At 39.8% G+C, this 11,728-nt stretch overlaps 1 long non-coding RNA gene across 1 annotated transcript in view; it reads right to left on the minus strand.

The window, feature by feature from the left end:
- Nucleotides 1-10,661, minus strand: part of LOC122806389 — a 68,406-nt gene extending 57,745 nt beyond the window's left edge. The window contains exon 1 of the long non-coding RNA XR_006365504.1: nt 10,406-10,661. This is a non-coding gene — a long non-coding RNA (uncharacterized LOC122806389). The remainder of the gene's footprint in view (nt 1-10,405) is intronic.
- Between the last annotated feature and the right edge of the window lie 1,067 nt (nt 10,662-11,728).

Consider the following 11,728-nt stretch of genomic DNA (forward strand, 5'->3'; position numbering starts at 1 on the left):
AGATGCTGATGGCACAGATGCTAGCATCCAAAAAGATGATGCCGATTTGAAAACTGCAGTACCACGGAGGATGTTAAGACATTTCCAAAACAAAGAACTTAAGTGCCCCAGTACAAATGATAAAAGAACAGAGGGCAAAAGACTGCCTTGCCCTGAGTTTTAAAGATGGCCTCTGTCAACTTGTCACAGGCAGCGACTGTGAAAGCATGGGGGGAGCCATGCTGCAACTGGTCTGGGCATCAATGAAAAGGCATCTCAAAAACAGTAACAAAAACATAGTAGGTACTTTATAGAGCAACAGGTAACTAGTAAGTGTGTTAATTTTTGGTGACTGTTATAATAGCAAAACGGGGAAAACCTAGAAAGACATACAGCTCTAAGTTTTAATGTTTTCTTCGTAATTTTTATTTACAGCTATGGGGAACAGCAACCCACAGTACCAGAAGGCTTGCTTGCTGCAATGTTTTGAACAGAAGGAACTGCTTATATGAATGAACTTGTAATTTCTCCTGATTTTTCTAGAGGCTTAATTAAATTCCACATACAAATCACATCTTAAAGGAGTTACATGGCTCACCTATATTGGCTTGCTGTTTTTATTGTGCAACAGAAATCACTACTGGCCTAGGAGAACATCAATGATGAACAAAAACTCATCAAGATGCTGCAAGCATGAAAGAGTACAGGTAAAAATATCCTGAAATAAAAAATATGGCATTAATAATCAAAAAGCCTCTGGCTATTCCATTTTCTCAGCATAGCAACAGTGATGCAGGATCGGAAAGTAAAGATTTCAAAGCACACTTCCAGTTTCCTCTACTAAGCAGTCCAGGCACCTGTGAAGTCTGAGGCCTAAACAGTGATCTTAAAACTTCAGAATGAACAGTGAATGGCAAAATACAATCAGAGACTGCAAGATTTAGTATTCCTTGTAGTTTGAAGCAGAGTTCCTAAAATAATAAGTTGCAAAAGTCTAGGAGGGGGGTGCAATCCCTCATGCTGGAGAATTTAAGAAAGCAGCTGCCCCTGCAACGAGTCTCAAAACACACACGTGTTCATTCCTCCATTTTCTGATCAACTTTACAGGGTGACAAGGATGCTGGAGTCCATTCCAGCAGCTATGAGGCACTGAAACCTGTTATGATAAAAGCAATGGTCTATCTCGGAATGCAAACTCACTCACACACTGCACACGTACCTACCGGTCAATTTTGAACACCACCAATTCACCTATCACAACTTTGGAAACTGGAAGAAAACAGAAGTAGGGAAGAAAGACATACTCTACACAGAAGGCACCCAATGGAGAATCAAACAGAATATCCAATCTCCTGCTTTAAATAAGCACAAACTGTACCACAAACAAACGTGCACACCTGTACATACACACACAAATAAACCAGAAAACCCAAACAAATATGGGGAAAACATGCAAACTTTAAACAGTGACCAATGATCAGAACTCAGCCCCCCCCCCCCCCAACTTGCATCGCTGTGTCAGAGCTCATACCACAGAGGATTCCTAGGACTTATGTTTGAAAATTAAAAGTTAAACAAATTGCTGCCCAACATAAGCTAGTCTGGCTATCCAGACTTAAATGTGGGTGTTAGACTGGGTAATATCCATTCATAACAGGCTCTTTTCTGAGTCAAATCAAAAGTAATTTTTCAGCTAAGTGACTTGTCAAGAATCGCATAGTATTTTAAAGTGGAGAATTAGGAAACTGAAATCAGGCCTACGGGGTAAAGCTCACTTCAAGAATATGAAAAGCCACAGAATAATACTAACGTCACGTTAGCTACAGCAAAAATTAAGCCATTTAGACTAACAAGCCACCTGGTTTCAAACTTTAAACTACCAGACAGAATGTAAACAAGTTATCCATATAACAAAAGGCCTACTACAGAAGCATAACTCAAAAACAGAACTGCAACATCTGTAAACATTCCCAGCCTTGAAATAAGCACCACAATACACTACTCATTACTGAGCACAAAGCTGCTAAAGCCTGAAATGGCAATTAAGAGAAACTGGATGTTTTAGTAAGCAAGGTCACTTAAGAATATTTTCAGAGGATAATGGGCCTATTATGTCTCCTCCACCACTGCCGTGTGAATCCAATGTTCACTATAGCACATGGCATATACTGCCATCTTTCTCCTCCTCCTCCTTTCTGAAGTGATATATGTTCTTCTACACTTACCTGAAATTGTGTAGCACGTGTGATTACCTGGATGCAATAAGTTACTAATGAGCATGCAAAGTCACAAAGCTTTCAAAACAAAACACAACTTGCAGGAGTGCGTGTAGACTGGACTTTAAGTAATGGCAGCACAGTGGAAAGCTATAGGACTCAAACTATGCAATAGGTACCTAAGGAAGTGTGAAGTTCACCACCCTCAAAAGTATGACTAGAAGCACTTATGGATCTTTTAATTAGGGTTAAAAAAGGCAGCCTGGGTGTGATACAGCCACACAGAATGCACTCATGAGCCGAGAGCAATAACTGACACTTTACTCAAAGCCCCCTCCCCTCCTTCTACAGTACCCAAAACACTAATCAAACACATCATCAGAATCTTATTTAGGGCTTCATCCCTCTGTACTTTTCCGAAATCGGGGCAACACTTGTAAAAGAGTGCTGCACTAACAACGTCATTGCGTGATGGCGTATACTGAGTGATTTCAGGCCTCTCAGTGATTTAACAGATGATCAAACTAAATTTTAAGGTGAAAATCAGGAAACCTTTAAAGTATGTATTACAACATACTGTTAAAGAAAATGTGTACACATCATCACTGCTAAGCAACTGTGATGGCAGTGTCAGTGAAAATGTCCCAGCCCAAATTTAGGCAAAAAATACGGGTTATAATGTAATTGCGTAAAATGCTTTCTATGCATGATGGAAATGGAACATCCGCTCACGTCAGGCTTTCTTCTGCCAAAAAAAATAAATGAATAAAACATCTGAGGAACATTAAGAACTGCGGTCTCATGGGCTTCAGACACACTGTCATATCTGCATGCTACTATTTTCAATTTTCTTGTCTCTCACGAAGTGTGTCCCGGACAACTCTTCGCCCATCAGTCAAGACATGCTATAAATTAAAACAATCCAAGTGCAGACTCCAATGAGACTCCTGTGACACTCATTCAGCAACACTCGAGGGCATCGTTGCGAGCCAGTTTTTCACTGAGTGTACTGTCTGCCACACCTTCAGAAGTGAAAATAACTCCACCTAAGCAACCGCTAGTGCTCTATTTGTTGACAGTGTGTGCATTTACGCTTTAAAAACAGAAGTACAGCATATAAAGTGCAATTCTTTCAAGGAGGGGGGGATTACTAACACTCACAAAGGGAGAACAAGCCTTTTGTAGGTATTCCAAAACATTCACGGTGAAATCATTGTGAGCGCGTTTTAACATTCTAACAACTCTTTACAAGTGTTGCCTCGATAACAGAAAAGTACCCATCCCCCTAAGCTATGGAACTGGGAAGAATTGTATTTTGTTTCCTATTGACAAAAAAGTTTAATTAGCATAATATTGTCTGCTGCCATGAGAAGCTTTGAGAATTTACTTGTTTGTGTCTTTCGGCTTTTCCCGGTTAGGGGTCGCCACAGCGGAACTCCAGTCTGCTAATGAGTGGTAGTGGATTTTTACGAACCAGGTTACCAGCCCTGACGCACAACCTTCAATGAAGGCACGCCCCATTCACGTATGCCTCCACACAGAAGACGCTCTAGCTGAGAATCGAACGGGACAACATCTTGCTATGAGGCAATGCTACCGCAGCATCAACAATGTGAGCTTTGAGAATTTACTAAACAAAATAAACTTCATAGCTTAACAGAACAACAACATCAGAGTGCATGCATGTCTCAGGATAACCTCCTGCACAGTAATAATAGAAATCCAACAAACGTTACGAACAAGAAAGCTGTATGAAAACACTTAATGGGGGAAGAGGTGGAGCAACTAATAAGTCTCAAATCTCACTAAATGGCTACTAGTAAAACTACATCACATCCAGCAATAGACGTAAGAATGCTTAACATAAAAGCATCAGGCTGCACATGAGGAGCACTTCATCGCATCTCACATATACAACAAAAAAAAAAAAGTTTTTCTCTAGGCAAAGCCAGACTTAATACAAGAATTATATATAAAATTACTACAAGTTTCCGAGACGGTTCTTAATTCCACATCACAAAATTAACTAGCATTGACATTCATTCATTTTGTTAATGCAAGTTGCGGAAGTAACACTACACAGTGAATATGATCCATCTCAACCAGAAAGAGTGGCTTATAATGGCTACCAAAGTATATCCAAGGTTATTATTAAAAAAGTGGAAAATGACAGTTAGGCCACCCAAACCTCATTAATTCAAAAAATTAGAATTACACACTGCCAAAAAAATAAATGCCACTAGATCACTACCTGTAATTTAACATTATTAAGCCAGTGAAACTCCCCTTTGTAAAAAGGTATATGTTTTGTTTGTGTCTTTCGGCTTTTCCCGGTTAGGGGTCGCCACAGCGGAACTCCGGTCTGCTAATGATTGGCAGTTGACTTTTACATACTGGCTTGCCAGGCCTGACGCACAACCTTCAACGAAGGTACGCCCATTCCCGCAAGTCTCCACGCAGAAAATGCTCTAGCTGAAAATCGAACCGGACAGCGTCTTACTGTGAGGCGACAATGCTACCGCAGCTATATGTACAATAGTAAATAAAATTATTTTCCTCAGGGACCAACAGAGTCTGCATTAGCTGATTTAATATTAAAGAAAGTGTACTACAAACTTTGAAAATGAAGCTTTGATTCCAACTGCAGCTACCTACGCAGAATGATTACTTATAACTTCTGTACAGTATTATGAAAACATTCTCCTTTGTATGCCAACTTATATATACTAGCAGCATGGAGTGCAAGGGGGCTTGCCCCCCCCCAACATTTATTTATTTTTTTAATCTAATCTAAGATTCAACCTTTTTTCAATGTTCAAGTGCACAAACCTCTGACAAAGACTCTCCAGTGTGTGTTTTTATATATGTATCACACATACACGCACAAATATGTATATTAGACATACAACATACTTGAGCGGCAAAGTGGTGGTGTCACCTCACAGCAATAGACATCCCATTCGACTCTCAGCTTAGGTACCACCTTCTGTGAGGAGCCAGCATGTCATCCCTGTGTTTGCACTGCTTTTCTCTGAAACGTGCAAGGAAACCAGATCACCCAAAGACATTCAACAGTTGGACTGAATACTCTATACTAACCATACATATGAGCGTACACACGCGTGTCTGGCATGGCATAGGCTCTTGATGACAACCACTGCTGAAGTTGCACCCCAATCCTCATGTGCAAAAATGGGGAAAAAAAGACTGGTCATATATATATATATATATATATATATATATATATATATATATATATATATATATATATATATATATATAAGCAAAAAAGGGCAAACCCATGAAAAGGGGAAAAAAAAAATGGAGAGGAGGTGTTCCATTTATATAAACAATAACACCTCTAGACATGGTCAAGCATGATAACTCGCTTGACCTACACCTCCAGCTGACCATAGGCAACATCCCCCACCATATCATCGCTAGCTACAGATCTCCCACCATGAAAACCACTCGGCATGCCTGAAGTTATTAGAATCACTAATCATCCATCCCAACAGACTACCCACGTGTGATTTTAACTACCTCTCCATAAACTGGGAAACAAAACGACCACTAACACACAGGCTCAGAGATTCCTGGACTGTCAATGCAAACGCTCTGGAACAGTCAGTCTGCACTAGGGGATCAAATATCCTTAACACTGTATTCACAAACATGGGGGAGCTCAGTACCTCCCCCGTGTAATGTCCTCATTGGTAAGATCAGACCATAAATCAGTTTCCTTTGAAATAAATGTTACAGCAGAACCCCAATCAAACCCTAAAGAATTTTTCCAGGGCAAATAACCCTCTATTAAGCGATAGCAAAGGTCATTTTAAAGCTCCCCCTAATCCGGAAAACAGAGAGACCTACATAGAAGTATATATGAATGTCCTGTACAGCCACATAAACATCCACATAGAAATGGCTGTACCTGAGCAAACTAAACCCGGGTCTAGCCGGAAAAACAAGTCACCCTGGTGGACCCCTGGCACAAATAAGACTTTCTATACAGAAATTCCTTCCTTATGTTGTGAGTGAGGGCACACAGAGAAAAAAAATCCCTCATTAGTCTCAACAGGAAAATCGGGGAACTAGTCAAGTCTTCAAAAGATAATACGAGACTATAACAGCGTCCCAAGCAAAGGATAACCACAGAGCATTTTTAGTTATGTCCGAAATCTTAAAGGAAATACTCAGCAATATTCTGAATTAGCTGTAGATAGCACTACCAATACTCACACCCTCATCTCCTGAGGGCACTCACCATGAAATACCCCCTACCATTCCTTTGCCTGTTATCACAAAAGAACAGGTTGTTGCTGTGCTCTCTAAAGATAACACCACAGCATCAACTGGCCCCTGACAGAACCCCAGGGTGCCTATTAAATAGCTAGAAACATGATCTAGTAGACCCACTCTCTCTCACTATTTAACCAGTCTCCAGACAGACTTTGTTCCAGAAGAGTGGAGGACAGCAACAGTCATTCCTCTGCACAAGAGGGAACCATCAACAGCCCCAGGAAAGTGCTAACCTACAAGTATGCTAGCCTCATATGCAAGGCTACGAACAGGATAATCATGGACCTGATTAACAATGAAATCGGAAATGTCCAGACTCTAGACCCAATCTAGTTCGGCTTCCTCAAGGCAGACTATGCCTGCTCAAGCTGTTTTTTTTGAGAAGGTCACCAAGGCCATGGATGAGGGCAAGACAGTGCATACCACCTACCTTAACCTGATCAAGGCATTTAACACAATACCCCACTCGGGTATTTTTAGGCATAAACCCCTACACATCACTAAATGAACAGCCAAATGGCTCACTGATAGGACGCATTGTTAAAGTGGGGGAATCCACATCCAGCAAGAGACCAGTCACCAGTGGAGTATCACAGGGCTCGGAGCTGAGCCCCCTTCTGTTAGGGATATACTTTTCAGATGTCACGTCAAATTTAAAATGGCCTTTGGCTGAAAAAGTCTGCTGAAGAATGCAAGTTAAAGACAATCACAGACTCTCCAAACAATGTTGATATCCAACAGAAAGGTCTGATACAAACTAATGATTGGTGTCAGAGCCATGGTCTCAAACTAAAAGCAAAGTAGTACATAATGATATCCTTTGGAAAATCAAATACACCTGTAAATTACAGCATTGATAGGATTCCCACTAAGAGACCACGCAGCAGTGACAGGTCTAGGTACTCTGACAGTAATCTGAACTTTGATCACCATGTGTCCATGGTAGTAAAGAAAATCTGATACTTGCGTATTATCGCAACCACATTTGGAATGGTATGAAACACGAACGCATGGCATTGCTGACTGACTGCAGTACTTGGTGATTTAAATGACCGAGTGCAATGCTTGGTGATTTTGAGGGTTAGTCCAGTGGGACTGAAAGTCGATCGGTAGCACCTGTCATTTACTGCATGTTGGGATACTATCCTTGTCATCAGAAACTGAAAGGGTATACTTTTACACAGCTAAAGCATCTGATGTACTATTACATAGATTGTGGCGAAAGGGTGAGCCGTTTGCTCACTTTATATGATTATCTGAAGTGGGCTGTAAAGTCTGTATGTGGCGATAACTTCAGTGTGTAAAATATTCGGCAGTTGACATGTTTATGTTCTGATGGTTAAGGTTTCAGTCAGACTTCATTTCCTTCGGATAATACATAGGACCAGATATCCTGTTCTACGTATGTTGGAAGTTTTCAAAAAATAAATGTTAAATCTGCCCCTATTTTGGCTGTTTGTCACTGCATTGTTTCCCTGTTTGCCTACATTGTTTGTGGCAACTTTTGGACATTCATGGCTCGGGCTTTTATCTGTCTGTCGTATGTTGGTAACAAAATTGTTGTGTCTCCCCCCTGTCGGCATCTTTCTCATTAACAGAGAAATGTCACACGCATATCGGCAAAACAGGTTTATAAAGATTTATAAAGAAAACAAACAACATTGTAATAAATAATTTCTGAGAAAATAATGCTAATAATTTCAGTGATACCTGAAGGACGTCAACATTTCCACAGTGAGTTGGTTGCCATGTGGTTGCAATAATACACAAGTACCGAAAATCTTTTACATGACTCAGCTTATTACTAAGGGCATGGCATCCAGACCAAAGATGTCATAGTATTGCTGCACTCAGCCTTCATCAGACCAATAATTGATTACAATGCACCCACTGGCATTACCTCACCAGGCATCTGCAACAGAGGTTTCTCACCAAAAGAATACCAGGTATAACCAACATGTCATATGCAGACAGACTAAAAACTCGATCACTGTATTCAGTTTCCTACCGATTACCGAGGGATCATCTACACCTGACCTACAAGGCAGTCTCTAACCCAGCCCTGATTTGAATGTTGCACATTCGCAAAATTAACTGTGCGAGGGTTACCCACTCCAAGGTTCTAAACCTGATCTCTGACATGAACAGATCATGCTGGAGAGACATGTGTGTCCCAGACACTGCCCCTCCTCTAGAACAAGCTTCCTATTCATGTGAAGCAAAGCCCTTCCCTGGCCATCTAAGTGCAGTCAAGATCAATTGTTGGGTACCACCCCCAAGAGTGAATTTGCGATTTCCCACATCACGTACAGAGGCAGTCTGTAAAACAAAACAAAAAAAGTCAAAAACCTGCTTGCTGACCCTTATCTTTCCCTTAAAGATAGAAAACTGGATAAAATCTGGGTACAACTAGGCTTATAAGGGGTCTTGAGCAGTTAACCTAGTAATCTCCTATGAACCTACATATGCATACGAATTACTGCTGTCATAACATCTTATGCAAGATGTGTGTCTAAGATTACTCTGAATTCTTATTAAACATAAGAAAACAGGATTTAAACTGATGCTGCTTGTTTAAACCATGGTTTATTACGTTAAGACATGAGCAATTCTGCCCTCATCAGATCCAAGTACAAGCAATACCAAATTAAACCCAGTTTATTATATTTAATAAGAATGCAAAGTGATCTTTGACATGGATCAGATGTTATGACATATTATGTATGTCTGTATCATTCCTATACAACTTTCTTCCTTAAGGCTGGAAAACTACATTTCCTTGGCACTAGAGGGTTGTTTGCGTATACATACACACACATTATATATATATATATATATATATATATATATATATACATATACATACACATACGTGACATGTACACACGGGACATATATATATATATATATATATATATATATATATATATATATATATATACACACACACACACACACACACATACATACACACTTGACAATAATAAAAGTTAGTGTCTACATTTACACAAACTAGCAGTGAAGACAGACTCATCAGTAACATGGTATTAATATTTTTTTAATCACAACTCTATAAAAAAGGGAAAGGGGAACAGATACACCAAGCAATTATGCTTATTCAAAACATCTTGACAGTTTCATCCAATTACTTTCAGCAAGGCTCTGCTATTGTTATAGAGAGCACATGCTGTTGTGAATATCAAAATGATTTTACCGTAAACAAAAAATATGCAGGGCAAATCCAAACTGTCATGTTCCACTAGCCTATGCAATGTACCTGAAAGAGTCCCTTGTTATCACTTACCTAGGAATGCAAAATTAAGTTTAAAAACGACATAAAAAAAATCTGACAGCAATCAAGTATATTCTGAATAAACTACACAAGGCAGGGTCAAAAGACAATTTTACTGCACTCCATCAAGAACGCTAATTATCTTTAGGTACGTGTACCCCGCCCACCATGCCACCAACACAGCAAATACCTTCACATCAAACAGATAAGCTTGAAGTACATACACACACACACATCAGAAAAAAAAAAGACTTCTTTAAAAATGAAAGTACTTAACAGAAGCACGTTTTGCCTTAGCACTTCCACTGACAAAAATATAAACTACCACTTACACTGACAAAAATCTAAACTACCAGACAAGCAAACCTTAAAGAACGCCGAGAGCATCACGTAGGTATTTTCCAAAAACAAAAAGCTAATCGGCAATATTTTCCATCACTACCCACAGCTCTTAAAGTAAACACAACTATTCCAGACTGTTTTAATAGCTTAGGTTAACATCCTATTATTACGCTAAGGGTACTTGCTCCCCTTATCCCCCTAGGACTAAATATTACACTTTGCTTTCATACAGTTTCCACACAACATATCGTTATTCTAAGATAACACTCCTCACCCGAGAGCACGTCCATAGGACAACTCCCAGAAAATAATGGCAGTGAAAAGCAGGCGACTATACAATGGCCCGCGCCTAGGCCGTTAACTTCATCTTCAAATCCACTCTTCCTCCATGTTATGAAGACCAATTTGATAGGGTGTATTACCACTTCCTGTTGCGACAAGTGCTTTTCATTTCGTAGTTGAGCTAGTAATACAGGTTGTTAAAAAGTACGTGTCTTAAATTCCCTTATAAAGTAAATAGTGTTGCTTTCGTTTTTAAGGATGCTAATTTATGAGTAGTATTCGTATTTTTTGTTCTCCAAAGGAAACTTATGGTTAGATTTTTGGGGAGGGGATAAAGCAATCTTTAAACATAAAGCCAATGGTTTATGAACTTCATAAGTAAAAGTAAAGAGCGCCACTATGTAAAATCGAGTTTTCGTCTTTATAGATATCGGTTTTGAAGAGCTTCCTAAAAGTTTATGCTACTCAGACGTTATGCCATCACTTTTTTAATAAGGTGCTATATTTATTTAGGCACTGGATGGCAGTGAAGAGTTACAGAATGGCTTGGTAATTGAGAGCTGGTAAGGGAGACGGCTAGAAAGGTGCTTGGTGTGACATGTGGGCAGAGGAAGGAGGATAAGGAGACCTGGTGGTGGAATGAGGAAATACAGGAGAGTATACAGAGAAAGACGATGGCAAAGAAAAAGTGGGATTGTCACAGAGGTTAAGAAAGTAGACAGGAGTATAAGGAGATGAGGTGCATATCAAAGAGAGAGGAGGCAAATAAGGGACATGGAGAATTATATGAAAGGTTGGATACTAAAGAGGTAGAAAAGGACCTGTACTGATTGGCTAGACAGAGGACCGAGCTGGGAAAGATGTGCAGCAGGTAAGGGTGATAAAGGATAATGAGGGAAACGTACTCAAAAGTGAGGAGAGTGTGTTGAGCAGACGGAAAGAGTACTCTGAGGAGCTGATGAATGAAGACAATGAGAGAGAGAGCGAAGATTGGATGATGTGGGGATAGTGAATCAGGAAGTGCAACAGATTAGCAAGGAAGAAGTAAACACAGCTATGAAAAATGGAAAGACAGTTGGTCCAGATGACCTACCAATGGAGTCATGGAGGTGCTTAGGAGAAATGACAGTGGAGTTTTTAACCAGATTGTTTAATGAAATCTTGGAAAGTAAGAGGATACCTGAGGAGTGGAGAAAAATGTTTTGGTACTGATTTTTAAGAATACGGGTGATGTGTAAAGCTGTAGTAACTACAGAGGGATAAAACTGATCAGTCACAGCATGAAGTTATGGGAAATAGTAGTGGAAGCTAGGTT

This window comes from Protopterus annectens, chromosome 7.part0 (genome assembly GCF_019279795.1).
Source record: "Protopterus annectens isolate FY-2018-M chromosome 7.part0, PAN1.0, whole genome shotgun sequence".
NCBI lineage: Eukaryota > Metazoa > Chordata > Ceratodontiformes > Protopteridae > Protopterus > Protopterus annectens.